This window comes from Cavia porcellus, unplaced genomic scaffold (genome assembly GCF_034190915.1).
Source record: "Cavia porcellus strain 051 isolate PalLab524CR breed Dunkin Hartley unplaced genomic scaffold, mCavPor4.1 scaffold_8, whole genome shotgun sequence".
NCBI classification, from domain to species: Eukaryota; Metazoa; Chordata; class Mammalia; order Rodentia; family Caviidae; genus Cavia; species Cavia porcellus.
Genome location: NW_026947491.1, coordinates 46,104,655 through 46,125,425, shown reverse-complemented (window position 1 = coordinate 46,125,425; position 20,771 = coordinate 46,104,655). Strand labels below are relative to the sequence as shown.

Genomic DNA, 20,771 nt, shown 5'->3' with positions numbered 1-20,771 from the left:
GTTCTCAAAAATTTTAAAAAATAATAAAAATAATGATGTCATTTAATCCAGCTGTACCACTCTTCAGTTTATTGCTAAAAGAATTAAAATCAATGTACTATGTACATATTTACATAACCATGTTTTTTGCAATACAATTCATATGGCAAAGGTATGGAAAGAGCCTAGGTGACTATTAACAGGTTAATACATAAAGAAAATGTTGTATATATACAAAAAGGAATATTAATCAGTCAGAAGAAAGAAAAATATGATGTTATTTGCAAGAAAATGGGTGGAGGGTTGAGTGAATACTGGCAGCATATTCCAGCATCTTCCAGAATCTGGAATCCAGACACTTGGAGAACAACAATTCAGCAACTAGAAAACACACAAGAGCCCCGCGAAACTGAGAAAGGGCTGACAAGAAAAATAGAAATCACAGAGAAACTGGAGAAACTAAAAACAACACAAAGAAAAGAATGAAGCAGAAAGGAACACTAACCCTAAATGCGGGGAGAGGGATCTGTCTCCGCAAACATAAGGTGAGCCAGAAAGGATCAGCCTTGCTGGAGAGAAAAACAAACCTGCAGGTTGAGCCCCAAGAAAACCCCACATTATTATAATGAGCTGTAAGTGCAGTGTAGGCTTCTGAAAGTGACTCTTCCCACAAGGCAGGCCAGAATGGGAGAGGAAATCCATAGTAGCACCCACCATGTTGTGGAGTGATTAATGAGAACAAAATTCATGCAAGAACGTACCTTTACCACACTTCAAACTTATAAATCTAGAATTTAAGTACTAATTCTCTGCTCCTATGCCATGCTCCTACAAGATAATGAAAAGAAAATGTATTGGAGAGAATGTTTTGTTAAAGGAAAATAATAAACTGTATGGTAGCTCTAATAGTAATGGAATCCAGTGAAATTATCCCACAAACATTTGAATTCTTTGGCTGATTTCATTTGTGATATTATTTTTAGATGTCAAACCCAAGATAGACACCCAAGTACTGATTTATAGACCATCAAATCTTCCTCATTTCAGACTGTTGCTATGATGTACCAGGAGGGAGGGATTTGATTCCTTCTCAGTGGTCCTCGTAAACCCTCCAGGTGCTCCAGGACATTATAAGTAAAGAAGACGGCCCATTTTTATGTATGCTGTGTCTTCTGACTGGCTCGGCTATAAATAATATGATTAAGACTCTTCAGGAAGTACCACAAGCCATGAGTGACTGGTATAGTCTTCATTAATAAGGAAGTTTGCTCACATTAATGTATGTGAACATACAGTATAAGTTCCACCAATGTTCTTTGAATGAATCATAAGTAACCAAATTTGGGGAGTGTATGCAAGCATCTTCCTCAAGAAACCAGTATTAAAAAGGTACAGCCTGTCCATCAGGCTGTCATAATTTCTAGTCTAAATGGCAGAAGTTATATTAATTTTGCTAAACATAAATGATGATATAATTTCACTAATTCAAAAGAGATGCAGTTACTTGGTTACGATATTTTATTAAGACAATATATTTTAAACAGTAGGTCATTCAGAAGAATGATATTCTGAGAACCTACAGAGCTAAGTTGTTGAGTTTCAAAAGGTGAGCGTAGCTGGAGTATTTGAACTTCCTGTCCTCAGCTCTCTAAAACTTGAAAACAAAAGCATGAAACCTTACACTATAGGCACTGCTCTTTCTTAAAACCAAGGCTGAAATCAAGCTCTCCACTTGGATAAAGCAAAGGAGATGGAATACAAGCAAAGTTAAAATCCCAAGAATAAAAATGAGGCAAACAGACTTAATTACATAACTCTGTCAGCTGTAGGCAGGCAATGGTTCAACACAGAAATGACAAAGTTCATCCAAAATCAACTCATTTCCTAGTTCTTCAAGGGCAGAGACCATGTTTTTGTTTCTTTTTTTAGTTATGCTCTCTTTAGCACATGTGCTCTTTAGCACATTTTCAAAAATATTTGCCTAGTGGAAAAGCAAATTAAAGAAGTGAAAGAATGTGAAAGTGAGTCAGGCCCTGAGGTGGTTTAGACATGAATCCACCTAATGCCACATGACTCATTCTGTGAGAGGAAGGACTTCTCTCTAAGTTCTGAACAGAAAGGTTGGTATATCGTGTATAACAGCTACATTTAAAAAGAACAATTATCATCAATCTAAGTGGGATTATCCTGTCACATTTAAACACAAAACTCTACAAATAAAACCACAAAAATGGAAATTGTGTCTAGACAACTTAATCTATTTTTTAGCAGTTTTTGTCAGAGTTTTATGTTAAGTCTTTAATTCATTTTTAGTTGATTTTTGTGTGTGGTGTAAGAGATGGGCCCACTTTCATTACATACATGGATAGTCAGTTTTTCCAGCACTGTTTATCAAAAGGACTATCTCTGCAGTCTTGGAACTCTTGTTGAGTATCAGTTCACTATTGTCTTAGTCCACACGCACTGTGACAAAATGTCACAAAAGGGGTAATTTACAACGAAGCAGGAATTTATTCGCTCACAGTTTTGAAGACTGGGAAGTCCAAGAGAGAGGATGTAACATCCAGTGATGGTCTCGCTGTGACATACTATGAGGCAAAGATGAAGGAAGAGAAGCGAAAAACAGTAAGAGAAAAAGGCAAAAAGTGACCAAACACCCACTGGAATTTTCATGACACACTTCTCTGAAATTGTCTTCTTTATTCCCTTGTCTTCCCCTATTTGGAAGGCAAAATCCATGAGACAAAAACTTTGTTCACTTTGTCCTATTCACAGTTGTAGCCTCACAGCTTAGTAGTGTTGAGAGCCTAGAAGGTGCTTAAAAGCACAAGAATTACAGTGTTAGCATCATGGAGTCCTGATCTTAGCAGATAAGTCTATGACTTACAGGAAATCTGGGGTTAAATATTATCAACTGAAAGAATGCAATAAAGCCTTATCAAACTCAAAACATTTTCTGATAAGCAAGTAAAGTAGATTAGTCAGAGTTTTCTAAAGAAATGGAATCAATAGAATATAAATGATAAGAGGGCAGTTATTAGATTGGCTTACATGCTCAGAACCTGGCCAGTCCCACATTGACCATTTGCAGAATGGAGTGTTGGGAAATCAGGTAGCCTTTCTGTCCAAACAGCTGGAAGCTTCAGAACAAGTCAGATCATGGAGAGAATCCCAGTCCAAGGCAGATAAACCATAATCCCCTGGGAAAGTTGTAAATAGAAGTCAACGGTCAAAGGCTGAAGAGTGCGGAGTCTGACATGCATGAGTGACAACCGCAGCAGAAAATCCACCTGCTCAAGAAGGGCTGAGCACACACAAGTGTCAGGTTCCTTCTTCCCCCTCTTCATTTCACCCGGGGCTCGAGCTGACCGAATGCTGCCGCAACCCACAAGCCCATCTTTTTTCTAGAAACACAGATGCACCCAGAGGATGCTCCATCAATTTTCTACGTATCTCTCAAATTGACAGTTAGGTTTAACCATCACATAAAGCAACAGTTTTAAAATTCTTGGAGAATATTCCGTATTCCAGGGTTTCAGAAGTCATATTGAGGAAAATATTTTGGAAAACCATAGAATAGTTAGTGCAAAAGGCGCACTTGGTAATGATCATAAGTATGGAATCAGAGGAAGAAAAAAAGCAGCTGGGTGTATAAAAATGATTATTTCTATAATGGCCACAATAAATATATCATGGGAATAACCTAAATGCTCCACAAAAAAATGATTTAATAAAATGTTACAATATTTTATAATCATTAACATTGCACATGAAAACAACAGTGAAAAGATAATAATGTAGAAATAATATTTGTAGTGAATTGGTTGAAAATATAAATTCTATCTTGTCCACATAAAATTACTATAATCAAGTAAAATAAATATGCCCAAGAGAAGAAAATAATTATGTATCAGCCAAAACACCTATTGCAAGCTAGTCTAGTCTAAGGCCAACATAAACAGAAGAGTAACCTAGTAAGGACTACCAGTTGGTTCTTAAAATCACTAGAAAGGCTGGAGAAACACATGTCTAAGATTCTGGTAACAATGTTAACAATTCTGCCATTGGACTCATCTAAGGGCAAAATCAATAAGCTCTGAATGTTAAGAATTTAATTGGCAGCAAGAGCAAACAGTACTACAAAACTTGTGTATCACTTTTGCTCCCTTTTAACTCACATGCTTTTGCAGGCAACTGTGCTAGCACCAGAAAGGCTGTCCCCACAAACTGCTCATCTCCAAGCTGAGAGCTTGTGAAAATTCCTAAAACACATACAGCAGCTCGCACTCTGCATCATGCCTGCAGGGAAAGCTGAGGAATTTCAGGCAGTCATCCTTCTAATGGAATAGTGTTTTAAATAAATGAATAGAGAATACATTCAGCATAAAAAACAAAAACATAAGATGTGGAATGGTTTAGAAAAAAACCTGGAAGTGCAATACGTGGAAACAAAGGCACGAGAAAATCTGTATAAAATTTTAGATCTACAAAAAGTACTTTATGATAAAAATGGATAAATGATTACGCAGTTTAAAGATGAAGAGCATGAAAATTAGGACAAACACTAAATTAATGATAGTCGCTACTTCTTGGTACATAGAAGATTCAAAGTTGATGCTGGTTAGTTTTCTGTTAGTTGATTCTGAATACCCTGTAATACTTTCATTCTTTTGAATGGTTTTACACTGTCTTGCTATGTTTGATATTATAGTATATGAAGGTATACTCAAGTATTTCAAGGAAAGAGACACTATGGTAGCTACTGTTATGTCGCATTGTCTTGTGGTTGCTTAAATTGTTCTGCTCTGACCTATGTTGTTATGTCCTCTTTTATCTTAATCTTTTTTAAATAAAATTTAAAAATAAAAAAGCAAAGTTGATGCTTTATTAGCATCACACACACTGTTAAATTTCAACTTAGTTGACAATGAGTATGTGATAAGTTAAACACATTATTGTTTTTTGTCTTAATTATTTCACGAACTGGATTAACTGATGATTTTCAAACACCTAACAGAATTATGAAAAAAAAAAAATCACACAGCAGTTCAAGTTGCGAGCACTTGTCCAACAGCGTCCCCTGCTGTCCATTTAGGCTATGACAAGTAATTTACTGCAAAATTCAACTCTGAAACCTGAGACTTACTTAATCACACACTTCTTTCCCCTTCCACTCCACAAGGAAGCAAGTCTATATCCAACAGGCCATGTTTTTGAATCTGGAGAATGTGGTTAAAAAAGAAAGAAAAATAATCTATATTTTATTTGTATTAAAAATTTATTCTTTACAGTGTTTTTTTCAAACAAATGAGGAGCCTAGAGTTTGAGGGAGGCCTTCCAAGAGCACACACTGTGGAAGACCGTGTCTGGCCAAGGTGAAGAGCGTCTCTCTATGAGAGAACTCAGGGTGATGGACAAACCACGGTCTGCTGCCAGTGCCCAACAGAAATCCGATCCAGCCACCTTGTTTATCAATGAAAGGTTGAAGTCCAAAGGATCACCCAGTGACACCAAGCCACACAGACAGACCTGGGGAAAGGGGATTAGATACTAGGCAGTACAGCGTCCTAGACAAGCCTCAGATTGATTACAGACATCTCTGTCATCACACAGACCACATCCACCAGTGGGATGCCACAGAACTGTGCCCCTACACTAGCTCAAAGCTGGAACTGTCTGGTACTTACAACTGGAAAGAGAATCTCCCTGGGAAAGAGACACCTGGAAACGTCTGCTTTCCCTGTAGCAAATTACTAAAAACCAGTGTCTTAATTACAGTGACATAAATCTACAGTTCTAGAAATCACATCTCTGAAATGAGACACAGGGCTCAAATCAAGGCATCAGTCAGAGGGTCTGGGGAGAATCCATCTTCCTGCCTTTACCTTGCAGGGCTGTATAAATTCCTTAGCTCTGGGATTCCTGCCTGTTTCAAAGCCATCAGTCACAACATTCCTACTCCTCTTCTCCCTTTCCTTCTCCTCCTCCTTCCTCCATTTCTCTTCTTCCCTCTCTTCCGCCTCCTTCTCTGTCTCCTCCACCTCTTCTTCCTCTGACCCTTGCCTCCTTCTTTCATTTAGAAGGGCCCCTGGGCTTACTCAGATAATCCTAGCGAGCTCCCATCTTACTACCAATCCACTGGAAAGCTTAACTCCACCTTGTCAGGTATTATAACATCTTCTCTGGTATTGGGGATTAGACATGGACATCTTTCAGGGTTCATTTTTCTGCCAAACAAGCTTCACCAGTGGCCATTGTTGGTCTGAAGAAATGCTGTACATTTCTGTTCATGGCTTTCCCCTTCTCCTTCCCTGATACTATTCCATTCTCACTCTCTGCCTCTGTCTCTCTCCCTCCTTCCTTCCTTCCCTATCATTTTGCTCTACCCTATACTCACACATGTGCACGTGTGCGGGCACACATAGACACACACACATACACACATATATACACACAGATGTACTGTCCTTATCCAACTTTCTGACCCAAAATTATAAAATGAAGACCAAGAATCATACCAGTCATCATTAGTAATCTTATAAGACAGCCTGGAGGAAAGGAATCCACTTCCTCCAGCTTTCTGTTCATTACCCATAGCGGAGCTCTTCTGCTCCCTGCCTCCCACAGACCTGAGAGTTGTCTCCCTCTGCTCCAGCCCACGAGATCATGAGTAGAGAGTTATTAGAAGAAGAATTTCATAATGAATGGGCCTGTGTTTTCTCATAGCAGCTAGGATGAAATTTATTGGAAAATAAGAGGCCAGATATGGGCAGGATAAGGTAAACAAGAGCTATCCTGGATGTAAGCAGGCCATGGGATAGGGATCCATTACTCGAAATCATACATTAAGGAGATGGGGAGATTAGATGAGTCCTACATGAAGTGGGGGAGCCAGAGAACAAGAACCTCAGAGACAAGAACTTGGGTCTGCAAGCAACAGAGTAGGCCAAGGAGTCGCAGCTCCCAGCTTTAAGGTGTGCAGGCTGCCTCTGGACCTCCAGGAGGCAGCAGAGCTGCACTTCCCAAGAACAGGTGGTCCCTGCAAACTGTTTGGTTTGCAGTTTTTCATTCAAATGATATCTGCCTTTTCATCGATTAAAGCCCTCTCTTGTTTCTTAGTGTATTTGATTTTATAGTGTAGTTAAATGATTTATTCATTTACCTTTTTTTTTGAGACAAGTTCTTGCTATGCTGTTCAGGCTGACTTTGAGCTCACTTTGAAGCCCAGGCTGATCTTGAAATTCTAATGGTCTTCCTGCATCAGTCTCCCAAGTACTAGTTGGAAGAGTTTTGGCCCAGGCCAGACACTGTAGCTGGAAAATCCTCAGCTGGAACCAAGGAGCTCCTATCTCCCCCACCCTTAGGAATCTACCTATGGCTCTATCTTCCCCACCCCTAGGAATTTACCTGTGGCACCAAAAGAATACCAATGGGCTACTTGTGCATCCCTAATGCCCCTCAAGCACCACCCGTACCCTAAGCTACATGTATGTCCCCACTCCACAGAGAGATTGCTGACCTGGGGGGGAGGGGGATGCCGCATCCCAGGGGATTGGGGGTGTCTCTCCCCACATTCTCAAAATAAAGGTCATTTATATTTCATACTTCTTGTCTTTTCAGCCACCACCACCGCCGATCCCCCACAGTTCTATCGTATGGTTCCCTGACAGGGAATGGCAAGCGAGAGACTCCTGGTGCTTTTTTCCCAGTTTGAGTCCCCTGCCATTCAGGACCAGGACCGGATTGCATCCTGCATTAATTCCTCACTTCTACACTCGGGAGCTGTAAACGTGTCGCTGCCAGTTCGCAAACAACACTGACCCAATTTACCACAGGTGAGCAACCCCTGGAGATTGCCGCTGGGCCAGGCCCCAGGTGGGTTTTCTCCCCCTTTCCGTGGGTTCCTGTGATGCTCTCACGTCCTTAGATAGCCCAAGGCAGGGTCTTTCTGGCAACCTGTGTCCACACTGGGGGACTCTTACATCCTTTGGGTTTGGATAGCCCAAAGCAGAGTTTTCCTAGGCCAGGCTATGTCCACACTGAGAGACTCTCATGTCCTTCAGAGCTTTTTAAGTTCTCATGGACAGAGTTGTTACTAAACCCATGTGAAATCCACTCGTATATATTGGTGATGGCCAATTATTACGAAGTTTTGGAACCATATAATATACCGATCGGTCTATAAGTAAAAAGTGACGACTTATACTTAGCAGACCATGGTCCATTGCCCCATCTGGCTATAACTCTGTGGGCTAGACCCCACACCAGATTTTATCTTGGGGACCACTTCCTGTCCCCCCTCAAAAAACCATACCTGTCTATGGTTTATCACACTGATGACAAGTTTACAAAACTCTCTTTAAGCCTTTGTTTTGGGAATGTGTCCTTTCCCACCAGCATCCCCATCCCTTTTGTTTCCTCGCTGCTTCCTCCCCCTCCCCCCCCCACCGTGCGCGCCAACCCATTCCCTGCCGAGATGGGAAAAACTAGCCCAAACAGTGTTGAGAGATACACACAGGGCTGCTTTATGCTTTAAGTTGCTTTAAGCTTTCACGCTGTGCCCCAACTCCATGTGATATCTTGGCTCTCATGCCGCGCTCCAGGTCCACTCGGTTCGACTTTAATGCTGCACCCTAATCCGCGCACCCCAAGAGCAGTTCCAGCTCCATGTGGTGGCACAGCTCCACATCAGTCCATCGGTCTGCCAGTGTGTAAGGTCCCAGCTTCACGCTGCATCCCAACTCCGCCTCCCAGTGTGCGCACTGCCACCACCACCACCACCACCATCCCCCCCACCCTGTGTGCCATCCCAGCTCCACCCCCATATGTTGAGTGCCCCATGCACCTGCAGCTGCCGCCACCTTGCACATTTCCGGGTCGGTCCCAGCCCCACCCTGGGCGCGCTATGTCCCAGGGCTTGCCCCACCTTTACTCTGCATTTGCCACCCCCACCCTGGCGCCCCGCCTGCCCTAAGCACCCCACCCACTCTGCATGTTCCACCTAAGCACTGCATGCCAGAGAGATCCCAGCCCCTGCCCCCAAGCGCGGGTATGGCTCTCTCTGCAGGTGCGCTCTGTCTGCTAGTGCAGACAGGCGCAACAGATAACTCATATTGTTGATCTGATGCTGTTCATGTTTTCAGATATAAAGTTCAGATTGTTTCTGCTGCCGTTTTTTTGTGTTCCAGCCATTGACAAATGCCCTGCCCATGCGCCGCCCCCACCCTGGGGGCACCCCGCCCAGCCTCTGACTTCCGTCCTGCCTTAGGCACTGTGCGTCTCCCAGGCGGGCTTCTCCCAAACACAGGCACCACTTTAAACACAGGCACAGATAGACAGCAGCTCGGTGGCTCCACTCAGAGATGCTATTTTTTATATTCTCAAACAATTTAATCAAGGTTAAATAAGCTGACAATAGACAAGACTTTAACTGATAAGCAAAAAGTGGCCACCTGGTAATTTTACCAGTCTTGTTTATCAATTAAAGCCTTCAGTAATCTCCTGTTTTGCAGCTGGGGTTGGGAAGTATTTGTCAATTCCTTTTGCTCTAAACCACCAATAATATTCTATGTTAAGCTTACTGCCTATATTATACGGCATTGTCATTTATCAATTCCTTTTGCTATAAACCACCACTGGTGTTCTGTGTTGGGCTTATTGCCTGTATTGTACTGTAGTCACCGATCTCCTGTTTAACAACTAAAATTAAAAATAATTATAAATTCCTTTTGCTGGGAACCACTAGCTCTTTTCCAAAACAAGGAAGGTGGTGAAAACACATGAAATAATTCAATATATTTTAGACTAATGAAAGAAAATCACTTCAAGGGTTTTGTTGAAAGTTTTAATGTTGTCTGAGAAGCGAGAGGTAATTGACTGGTAATAAATTTTAAAAAGGGACAAAGAAAGTGGTTTTGTCTTCAAGTAAAAATGTCTGGCTGTGCCAGAATGTGAAAGACGATAGGAAAAGCTCAACTTTGAGGGTATATAGTAAGTTGTGGAAAGCTCGAGAGGATGTGAATTTTGTCTTGGTTTATAGTACTGCAAATAACAAGTTTGAAAAGAAGTAAATGCATTCAGAATTTGACAGTATTAGATCAGTTTTGGTAGATTTATTCATAAGATTGGTGAAACTTTACTGCAAAATGTTTCCATTAAAATGAGATTATACTCCAAAAGGGGGAGGGCAGACTAAAGCCTTTTTTGTTAAGTATGTAATTTCAGTAAAATGATGGCCTGCCACGCGACACCCTGGAAAAAAGCGGTGTGCCATTCAGATGAAGCCTGCTCTCTGATCTGGAATGCCAAAATCATGTTTACATTACAGGCCACTCAAAGAGGGCATTGGGGCCAGCACTGTGGCAGAAGCCAAACTTAAACCTTTTCCCAGCCTATCTGCATTGCTAAACTCATAAATGCCCTGTTGATTATATTTAACTCCTGCATACTTACTTAATTCTACAGATACCTTCTACTGTAGTCCAGATCCCACAACAAAAAGGCAAAACTTGACCTTCAAACTTCATAGAGACCTTAATGGTTTTTCATGTTTTCAACAACAGAGATGACAATAACACTTGTGACACTTGGAGTTCTGAGACAGATAAACCGACACAAGGTGGAGCTACCTGGGTCGCCCCCCCCCACCATGGACCATGCCTTAAAAGCAGCAGAAGACATTGGGCAAGAGAGTGCCCCATCCTGGCATTCTTTGAGACCTTACCCCAGGGCCACTGGACTGTCTTACCCACCAGAGAGTGGGTAAGCCATCCTAACTTCCAGCCCTCACAGAAAATGTCAACACTGCCAGATTCATCACCAACAGATCTGCTTAAACTTACTGCCAAAGACTGATGGCTCTCAGGGCCAGCAACAGCCCCCTTTGTGGGTGTCCTTCTCAGAGTCCAAGTCCCACTAAAGTCTGAGGTAAGATATTCTCTTTATTTGTGGACATAGAGGCGGTATGTACAGAGTTCTTCCTGAGTTTTCAGGCCGCAATATTAAATGCTCAGCCTCTGGGAGGTATTAAAGGTCCACCTATGCCATTTACAAACAAGGCCTGTTTCATGCAGATTCCAGACTGCTTCTTCCAAGTCCACCCAGTGGTGCCAAGTCTTTCCTCCACCACTTACTCTTCAGTCCTAAATCTTAAAATGCCTTTTATTCCCTTGTGTTTATACAGGCTGACTTAGACACACTGAGGCCTCAACAGCTTCCACCTGTTATCACTAGTAAACCTCTCCTCAGTGATATGAGACCACCTCCTTCCTTTCTTATTCACCAATTTCTCAGGCAACCCTGGTCAAGACTGACAGATACATTTTGTCTTCTCACTTTGTTTATACTTTTTCAGGATACATGGAAGCCTTTCCCACAACCAGGGAAACTGCTGATATACTTGCTAAAGTTCTGTTACAGCAAATCATTCCAAGGACTACAACCAGGTTACAGCGACCCATACCTGATATTCTTGGCAACCTCAACAGTGATCAAAGTTGCTAGACTGCCATTCTGGTTTCGCATCACACAGGCCCTAGATCTAACTATCCTGTTGCCTACTCATCTCTGCCTTACCAAGGCTCATAGCCATGACTCTCAGGTTGTCATGTTTTGTTATCCAATTTGGTTTCTAATTTCTTATTCTTTTTACAGCAGGACTCTTGACAGTCTTTCCTAAAGACTCCCACATCATGTGTAAGATCATCTTCATAATGTTCTATGTGACAACTGTCTTAGCCTTTCTACCCTCATCTGTCTGGTTAAACGTGACATCCCTGAAAGCCTAAGCCCTTACCTTCCCTATACTGGTACAGCCACCGCCTTCCCTGCTCCCCCTATTTTTTCCAGTTCAACTCCTGGATCAAAGACAAGTTTTACCCACCTACCCTCTTAACTTTTATGCTTTCAGATGGGGGAGTAATCACCTCTCATAACTTCACTCCTCCTAACCCCACACTTATTTTCAGAATTCTACCTCACCATGACAATGTTTCTACCTCAATATGGTCCTGATATTATGACATGTCTAAATCAAAGGCACCTTTCCTTCTACCTCACACGGAACCTTAAATATGACAGTGCCATACCTCCTCGTAACATCTTGTCTCTTTGTTTTTCCAGTCTAACATATGTGCATTCATCAGTAAATTTGTCCTGGCTAAAACACCTGGCACCAGCTTCTACATGGGCATCAACTGTCATCCCGTTGACTCCCCTAAATCCCAGTACAGTGCCCTCTGCCAGTAGGAAGCAGTTAAAGAGAGAAATCTTTGCCCCTTTTCATAATAATAATCATAAGATGGGATATGAAAGAGTTTTGGCCCAGGCCAGACTCTGTAGCTGGAAAAGCCTCAGCCGGAACCAAGGAGCTCCTATCTCCCCAACCTCTAGGAATCTACCTGTGGTGTCAAAAGAATACCAATGGGCTACTTGTGCATCCCTAATGCCCCTCAGGCACCACCCCTAACCTAAGCTACATGTATGCCCCCACTCCACGTGTTCCACAGAGAGCTCGCTGACCCCAGAGGGAGATGCCGCACCCCAGGGGATCGGGGGTGTCTCTCCCCACATTCTCAAAATAAAAGTCATTTATATTTCATACTTATCTTTTCAGCCGCCGCCGGTCCCCCACAGTTCTATCACTAGTAATATTCATTTATTTTTGATACATCTCATTTTGCAACAAAAATCACTCAAGATTAAGAATTCTCTGCAACCCCAGGTTAAGGTATGAAGTGCTCATGTTGTCAACTCCCAAAAAACCAGTATTAAATGCCAGTTTTCCCTTTCACGATGATGTACTCATAAAACCTTTTTAAAATAGCTACAAATAGTTCAAAAGTCTCTTTAAATTACAACTTTTTAAATTCTGCTTGCATTACATTGGATTGCAAAATGTGATCTAAACATTTTCAATCTTAGAGATTTTTTTCGGATTTTCTTTGGTGCCTAGTTCAATGGCTCAATGTTCCAGTTCTATTGCCTCCTAGGAATTGAAAATAATATTCATTCTTGTTCATTGAATTCAGAGCCAGAACACTCAAATTCTTCTTGTTTCTGTTTGTTTTGTTTTGTACTTTTGAAAAAAAAATGTTTTAAATATCCCATAATATGATTAGTTTTTCCTTATATTTTTAACAGAACTTGTCATCTTTGTCTCTGTGCAAGAGTTTTGATATATAAAAGTTTGTGACTTCAGATTCTTGCTGAGTTGTACCCCGTTTTCTATATAAAATAATATTCTCTGTTCCACTTAAAGACCCTTGATTCCACTGTAACTGATACTGTTCTGTCCTATCTGACCTTGTTCTGTTTTAGTTTACTTCATATATATTAATTTGTCCATTTATTTTCAACATTGCTGTGCCCATTTATCTTTGGGGCATCTCTTATTAAAAAAAAAAAAACATTATTTGTCCTTCCCATGAGTCAGCAGAAGTCATTCTCAGTCTGGGAGGACTTTATCAAGAAGCCACTTTGCCCTTCCTGTGAGCTGCACAAATCATGCAGGGGTCAGGAAGACAAATGAAACAATTCCCATTAGTCAGTAGAGGCTATGTGGGGTCTGGGAGGAGTTTAACAAGAAACCAATTCAACCTGGCCAAGAACCACACAAACTATGAAGGGCTCAGGAAGAGAAACAAGCCAATTCACCCTTTGTGTGAGTTGATGGAGGCCATGGTGGGTCTGGAAGGAGTTTAACAAGGATCTTTCTGAAGTGGATTCATGAACAATATAGGAATCCAAAAAGCCAAACTGATAAATTTGGAATTTAATTAGCTGAGCTCAGCAACCACCCATGGACCCCAGTTTCAGAGTCTAAATGAGTGCCACTGAACTAGAAAGTCACAGAGCTTTTAAAACAAAAAAACACAAAAAGACATCCTATTGGAAAGAATTTAGCTAGAGTCTTACATTAATTTTTAGTTGACACCTGTATCCTGCTTCTTGCTTAGCAGGTTAATTTTTCCCTTGTGGATGCAGATCATTCTGCTTTTCTCACAAGACTTGTACCCTGAGTAATTTTTCACTCTTCTGGGTCAAATACAGGGCACAAGATGACATCAGGTATGCCAAGATACAATGCTTTCTTTTTGGCTTTGACATCTATTATTTTGGGGGTGTTTCCCCTTCTTTTTAATACTTTTGTTGTTTTGTCCCTAACTGACTTTTCAACAATTCATTAAGTTTTAGGTTTCTGTTACTTTTTTTTCTAGTGATTTCAAGGATTTTGTGTCAGTCAGTATTTAATTTCACCAAGAAGAGCAGAAATGCTAAGAGTAGATAGTGAACATATATTCTTACACAGAATCCTGGAAGATGAAAGCACAAGGATAAGGTGACCAGTCACTGTCCTCAAGAACCCAGGTGCCACTTTCTTTCTACTGCCCTATGCTTAAATCATATCTTTTCTCAAAATAAGGTGACTGCTGAGACTCCCACTTTCATGCCCAAGAAAAAAATGGCAGGGTAAAAACTGGGCATGTCTCAGCCCACTAAGTGCCACTGGAGATTTCTGCCTACATATAGTTAGAACCTGGTCTCATGGATGTGATTAGATATTTAGTGTAAACCTAGTTAAAAGAGTGTTTGGAAAATGGTCTTTGAGCTAGGCCTAACAGCACGTCACCCATTTCTAAAGAGAAAAAAAAAAGATAGGAAACAGGCACGTGAAATCAGCCAAAATCTACATGCTGTAGTCATCCACCAGCTATTCCACTAAATTTTTAACAACATTATTTAAGGGAGGGGAACACATAGCGGATAAATAAGAGCAGAATACAGAGGCTCCCTGAGACAGACAATTCAGATGCCAAAATAAAACATCATAGGGAGGCTCGGACAGAGGGAGATAGATCCCCTTGACCCAGGAAGAAACTAAAGGAAAAAAAAACATCAAATCTGTAGTCACAGGGCTACTATTGGAACAGCTAAGATTCAGTGCTCTCGCTGCAGTATCCAAACTCACTCAGTGGCAACTCATCAAGTCGCCTAAATTCCCACTGATTCAACTCCTTGGAACCACAGTCACACTGAGTCAGAGGTTGGCGAGCCCAACGAGAATGGAGCCAGCAAGGGACCTACATTGACCTGTAGTGAGTGCTGGGAATACGACCCTTCCACCAAAAAAGGGGCACCAACGGGAGAACATTTTGGAATTGGGCAGGACTGGCAGGAACAAGGAACAGCAGTGACTTCAGTCAGTTGTTCCCTTCCCAGACCAGATTGGTGGAGTATGCTTGGCCTTGGTCACACCCCTGGATGAGACCTAATAAGTTGTCCCAAAAGAATTCCCTGCATGTGGCACACACTAATGCAGTGAAGGCCTCAGCAGGTTGACTGACCTGGAGGCGAGGGGCCAGCATATACTGCTCCTGTTTATACCTCAATAGAACACTGCAGTGGTCAGAAATACCTTGCCAGTGTGCTTTAGAAGAACCATAACCAACAAAGAAAGAGACTAGGATCTCCTCTATACACCTGTATGGAAGAAACCAAAAACCTGACAAAAGGAAGAAACAAGAAAAAGTCTTCAGTCCCCAGCCCTGAGAACATTGATCCAGGAGAGGTCAATACAAAAGACACTGCAGGCAGCAAACGTGCAATACCAGATACAGCATCAGTGCACATAAAGAGATATCTTTGGGACCTCATAGACAAGCTCAAACATGAAATATTTAATCAAGTAAAGCAAGATATAAGTACATTAATAAAAGAAATACTAAGCACTTCTCAAGAAGAAACAGATGGAAGAATGGAGGAGCACAAAAAATGGAGAGAAACATTCGATGAAGAATGTAAAGAAAACATAGAATACATGAAGCAGATTCAAAGAGAGTACCAGGAAATAAAAAATTCCATTGAAAGCTGGCAAAACTGCTGGAAAGGAACTGAGGATAGACTATCAAAACTTGGAGACAGGTTTGCAATTTGGGATCATGAAAGGAAAAATTTCTTAAAAATACAAAGGAAATAGGCAGTAAAAATACAAAGGCTAGAAGACAACAAGAGGATCTATAACTTAAGAATAAAGAATGTGACTGAAGAAGTAGGGTTATAAACAAAGAAACTAAAAGGGCTATTCACAGAAATAATTAAGGAAAAATTCCCAAGCATAGGAAAAGGAAATGATACTCAGATGTATGAGGCTTTCAACCAAACTACAACCAAAACAGAGCCACACAAAGACATACAATACTTAAGATCCCAGAAATACAATATAAGAACAAAATATTAAAAGCTGTCAGAGAAAATAAACAGATCACATATAAAGGAAAATCTATCAATATCATGGCAGACTTCTCAACACAGACCATCAAATCAAGAAGAGCTTGGAGCAAAGTATTCCAAGCCCTAAAAGAAAATAACCCCCAGCCCAGATTGATGTACCTGAAAAACTGTCTCTAGAAATTAATGGAGAAACAAGATGCTTCCAAGACAAAGAGGAACTGGGGGAATTTGTGACCACCTATCCAACCTTACAGAGAATACTGAAGGACATTCTAAAGAGAGAGAAAAGTACCAGGATTTCAGGAACAGTGGCAGAGAAGCCTCAATGAATGGAGCAGAAAGCAGAATGAAGGAGAAAAGCAATCAACTAATGGAAGAAAAATAGCACAACAGAAATGAGGCAGAGAAGGTTGGCTATAATCTCTAATATAAATGGCCTTGATACACTAAAAAGAAAAAAAAGAGAGAAACACAGGCAGAGTATATCAGGGAGTAGGGTCCACCAAGATGCTTTTTATAGGAAATATAATTAACCTGAAAAAGGGTTTATGGACTGAAAATCAACTATGAAAAGCAATGCTCTATGTGATAGGGAACCAGAGAGTAATAAGGGCAACTTGATCAGCACCTGAAGATAGGTTGGAAAGACGGGCTTTAATAAGCAAAGGAATACAACTTGAGATCAAGTCCAGGAGGGAGAAGGTTCAGAACCACTTAAGCAAATAGCAGGTTCCCCTGCCCAACCTAAAAACTGAGGTAGGTGGTGAGACCCACAAATGTACAGTATACTCTGGGGGAGTGAAAGGAGAAGAATAGTCTTTAAAAAAGAAGGCAGAGGATATTGTTAATAGCGTACCGGGATTTAAAACCCACATTACTTACACTGCTTTGCTTAGATAGATTATATTCTGTCCCAGTTTGTCTACTTGCACTAGATCTGAGGACACAGGCAGCTATCCCAAAAATATCATGATATAGTACAGTAATCATCCTTAATTTCCTATTAACTTAATCTGGAGCCCTGTATAACTTATACTGCTGTATCATGACTGATCTTAATTAAATCTGTTTTTTTTTATTGTTGTTTGGTATTGACAGATTTTATTCAAAACTGTTATGTTTGATAGTATCGAGTCTGAGAGTATAGGCAACTACACTGAAGATGACAAGATTCACTATGACACCCATTCTGCTTTGATTACTACCTTTTTTTATGTTTTACATTATCTACAATGTTGTGTTTTTATTAATATTGTTATGTACTTTTATTCAAATATAGTATGTCTGATGATATAGCCAATTCTATTGAAAATAACAAAGACAACACAATAACAAGGGTAGAACTCGTACAGTGGTTTTATATGTATTATTTGTTTCATGTGCTTATAGGAATATGTTTTGTTTTGTCTCGCTTTGTTTTGTTTCTCCCTCTAATATAGAAAGGGCAGAAATACATGTTAAGACTCATACATGTGTAGAACCTACAAACAGTTTATAAGAACTGATCTTTTAATGCATGATGAAATGAACAAAGATGGATAACTGCATGTTTAAGTGTGTAGTATTGATAACCATATTACTAAGTTTTTGATGGATAGTTGAACAGAAATGTTTGCATTCTCCCTGTTTGAATCCCTACTTTATATGTTTCACTTTTGTATCTTGAACAATTATTTGTAAGAGGACAATATGTAATCATCAACTAGTGATTTCTTACTGTTTTTCTTTGAAAGTATGCATTATTTCTATCCATTTTCTGTTTTTTGTAGTCTTTCTTTAAATAAAATTTTTAAAAATAATCAACCAGAATGGGTATCTTACTGCAGCTTGTCATCTTCAGAGTAGTTGCCTCTACTCTTAGACTTGATACTCTCAAGCATACCAAATTCAAGTAAAATCAATCAAGACAAAACATCAGTCTAACAAACCAGATTCAAGTAAGATCAGTCATAGTAAGACAATGTAAGCAATACAGGGCTTCAGTTAAAGTTAATAGGAAATTAAGGATAGTTACTGTAGTATATTTTGCTATTTTGGGGATAGTTGTCTCTGCCCTCAAATCTAATATGAGTAGACAGACTGGAACAGAATAAAATCAAACAGATTGATAAGAATAATGTGGATTTTAAATCCTGATACACTATTAACAATGTCCTCTGCCTTCCTTTTTTAGATATTTCTTCCCCTTTCCCTTTCTCAGGGTGCTTTATATATTTTGGGTCCCACTAAATCCTTTAGTTTTTAGATTAGGGCAACTCATTATCTATATTAATGCTGAATCTTTTTACCCCTGAGCTTGACCTTGAGCTGCATTGCTTTACTTACTAAAGCCTCAAGGTTTTCCTTCCTTATAGCTGAGTAGTTCTGCATTGCACAAAAGTATCATGACTTTCCAGTCTACCTGCAGCTGCTGGACAAGTTGCCCCTATTTCTCTCTGGTTCCCTGTAACAAAGAACATTTTTTTTCATCTCTGACTTTCAGTTAATTAACCCTCTTTCAGGCTGAGTATATTTCCTATTCAGAGCATCTCGATGGATCCTGGATCCTGATCTACTATGGCTGTAGTTCTTTTTGTTAGTGTATCAAGGCCATCTATATTAGAGGTTATAGCCAACTTTCTCTGCCTCACCTCTGTTATTCTATTTTTCTGCTATTATTTGTCCACTTTTCTCCTTCAATCCACTGTCTGCCCCATTCATTGAAGGATCTCTGCCACTGTTCCTGGAATCCTGGTATTTTTTTCTATCCCTCTCTAGAATGCCCTTCAGTATTTTTTGTAGGGTTGGATTGGTGGTCATGAACTCCCGCAGTTCCTCTTTGTCATGGAAACAACTTGTTTCTCCATTAATTTTCAGAGAGAGTTTTTCAGGGTACATCATCTGGGTTGGAGGTTATTTTCTATCAGGGCTTAGACTACTTGGCTTCAAGCTTTTCTTAAATTGATAGTTTGTTGAGAAGTCTGTCATTATTTTGATGGATTTTCCTTTATAGGTAATGTTTCTTGTCTCCGACCACTTTTAATATTCTGTTCTTGTGGTGAACTTCTGGGATCTTGATTATTATATGTCTTAGTGTCTATCTGTTTTGGTTGTAGTTGGCTGGATATCATTTCTTTTTCCTATGCTTGGGAAGTTTTCCTTAATTATTTCTGTGAATAGCCTTTGTATTTCATTTGTGTTTACTCCTGCTTCTTCGCTCACATTTTTTATTCTTAAGTTATAGATCCTCTTGTCATCTTCCAGCCTTTGCATTGTTACTTCCTGGTTCCTTGTTATTTTTAAGAGGTCTTTTCTTTCATGATCACACATTGCAAATCTATCTTCAAATTTTGAAAGGCTAACTTTAGTTTCTTTTGAGGCATTTTGCCAGCTTTCAGTGGAGTTTTTAATTTCCTGGTAATCTCTTTGGATCTGTTTCATGTATTCTAGATTTTGTTTATATTGTATTTGTATATTCTTCACCAAGGTTTCTCTTCTTTGTCTGGGTTCCTCCATTCTTCCATCTGTGTCTTCTTGAGAGGAGCTTAGAATTACTTTTATTAATCTTTCTATACTTTGCCTCACTTGGATTAGAATTTCAGTTTTAAGTTTGTGAGGTCACAATGGTATTTCCTTATGTCCAGTGATGCTGTGACTGATATTGCATGATTGCTGCCCTGGATCTCTTTTGTATTTATGTCTCCTGGGCTTATTTTCCCAGGGTCAGTGGCCAGAGGCTTTTTCTTATTTCTTTCTCTTGTCATGTTTCTGGTTTCTTTCAGACAGGTGGATGGTGGAGGTCTCAGGCCCTCTCCATATTGCTTATGGTTTTTCTAAAGCATGCTGGCTGGGGGCTTGCTGCCTTCTCCAGTTTACTGCTATCTGAGGTGCATGCAGGGATAATGGGGGCTAGCCCCTCTTCTTTGAGCCAGTCAACTAGTGAGTGCCTTCAGAATGTTAGTCTGTACTGTGTGGATGTCACAGGTTCAGCACAGTTTCAAGGTTGGCTATTGGGTCCCGACCAGGGGTGTGACCCAACCCAAGCAGATCCCACCAGTCCTCTCTGGGCCAGGGGTGGCTGACTGGTGCCACTGTAGTTCCAAGTTCAGGCCCATCATGCCCAACTCCAATATTTCCTCCAGCTGGCCACACTCACCACGGGATCCAATCTCCAGCACTCACTGTGAATTACTGCAGCTCTTCACCTTGGCTACACTCTACACTGTGCCAAGGGTCCTGGACTCGAGATGTATATTTTTAAAGTCATTAGAATTGTTAATATTTGAAGAACACACACACTTAAGTTGAGGGGAATAGGGGAAATTCTCATGAGGCATTCTCAGGTGAGAGTCCAAGAAGAAAGGATAGAGCCAACACCAAACCAGAGTGAGGGCTATATAGCACTGAAATGTGGCGTATGAAACACTGAACTCATTGTAGCAAAGCATTAGTAAAAGGAATCTATGGAACACTGATCCAGGTTGGGGGGCAAAATTCAGATCATAGAACAACTTTCCACGGGCAAAAGTAAGATCTAGTTAGACACTGGCCAAGACAGATGGTCCACATTGTGAGTTGTAGAA

General features: G+C 40.5%; 1 protein-coding gene across 4 annotated transcripts in view; it reads right to left on the bottom strand.

Annotated features, from left to right (window-relative positions):
• Neurod4 (neuronal differentiation 4) overlaps positions 1 to 20,771 on the bottom strand; it is a 279,827-nt gene that overhangs the window by 90,698 nt on the left and 168,358 nt on the right. For 2 of the 4 annotated variants that reach the window (XM_063254893.1, XM_063254891.1), the window contains exon 1: positions 3,031 to 3,184. The exons of the other annotated variants lie outside the window; for them this stretch is intronic. The gene's annotated coding sequence lies outside the window, so the exon portion shown is untranslated. Of the gene's footprint in view, positions 1 to 3,030; positions 3,185 to 20,771 lie in introns of those variants that run through there. 4 annotated transcript variants of the gene reach the window in all.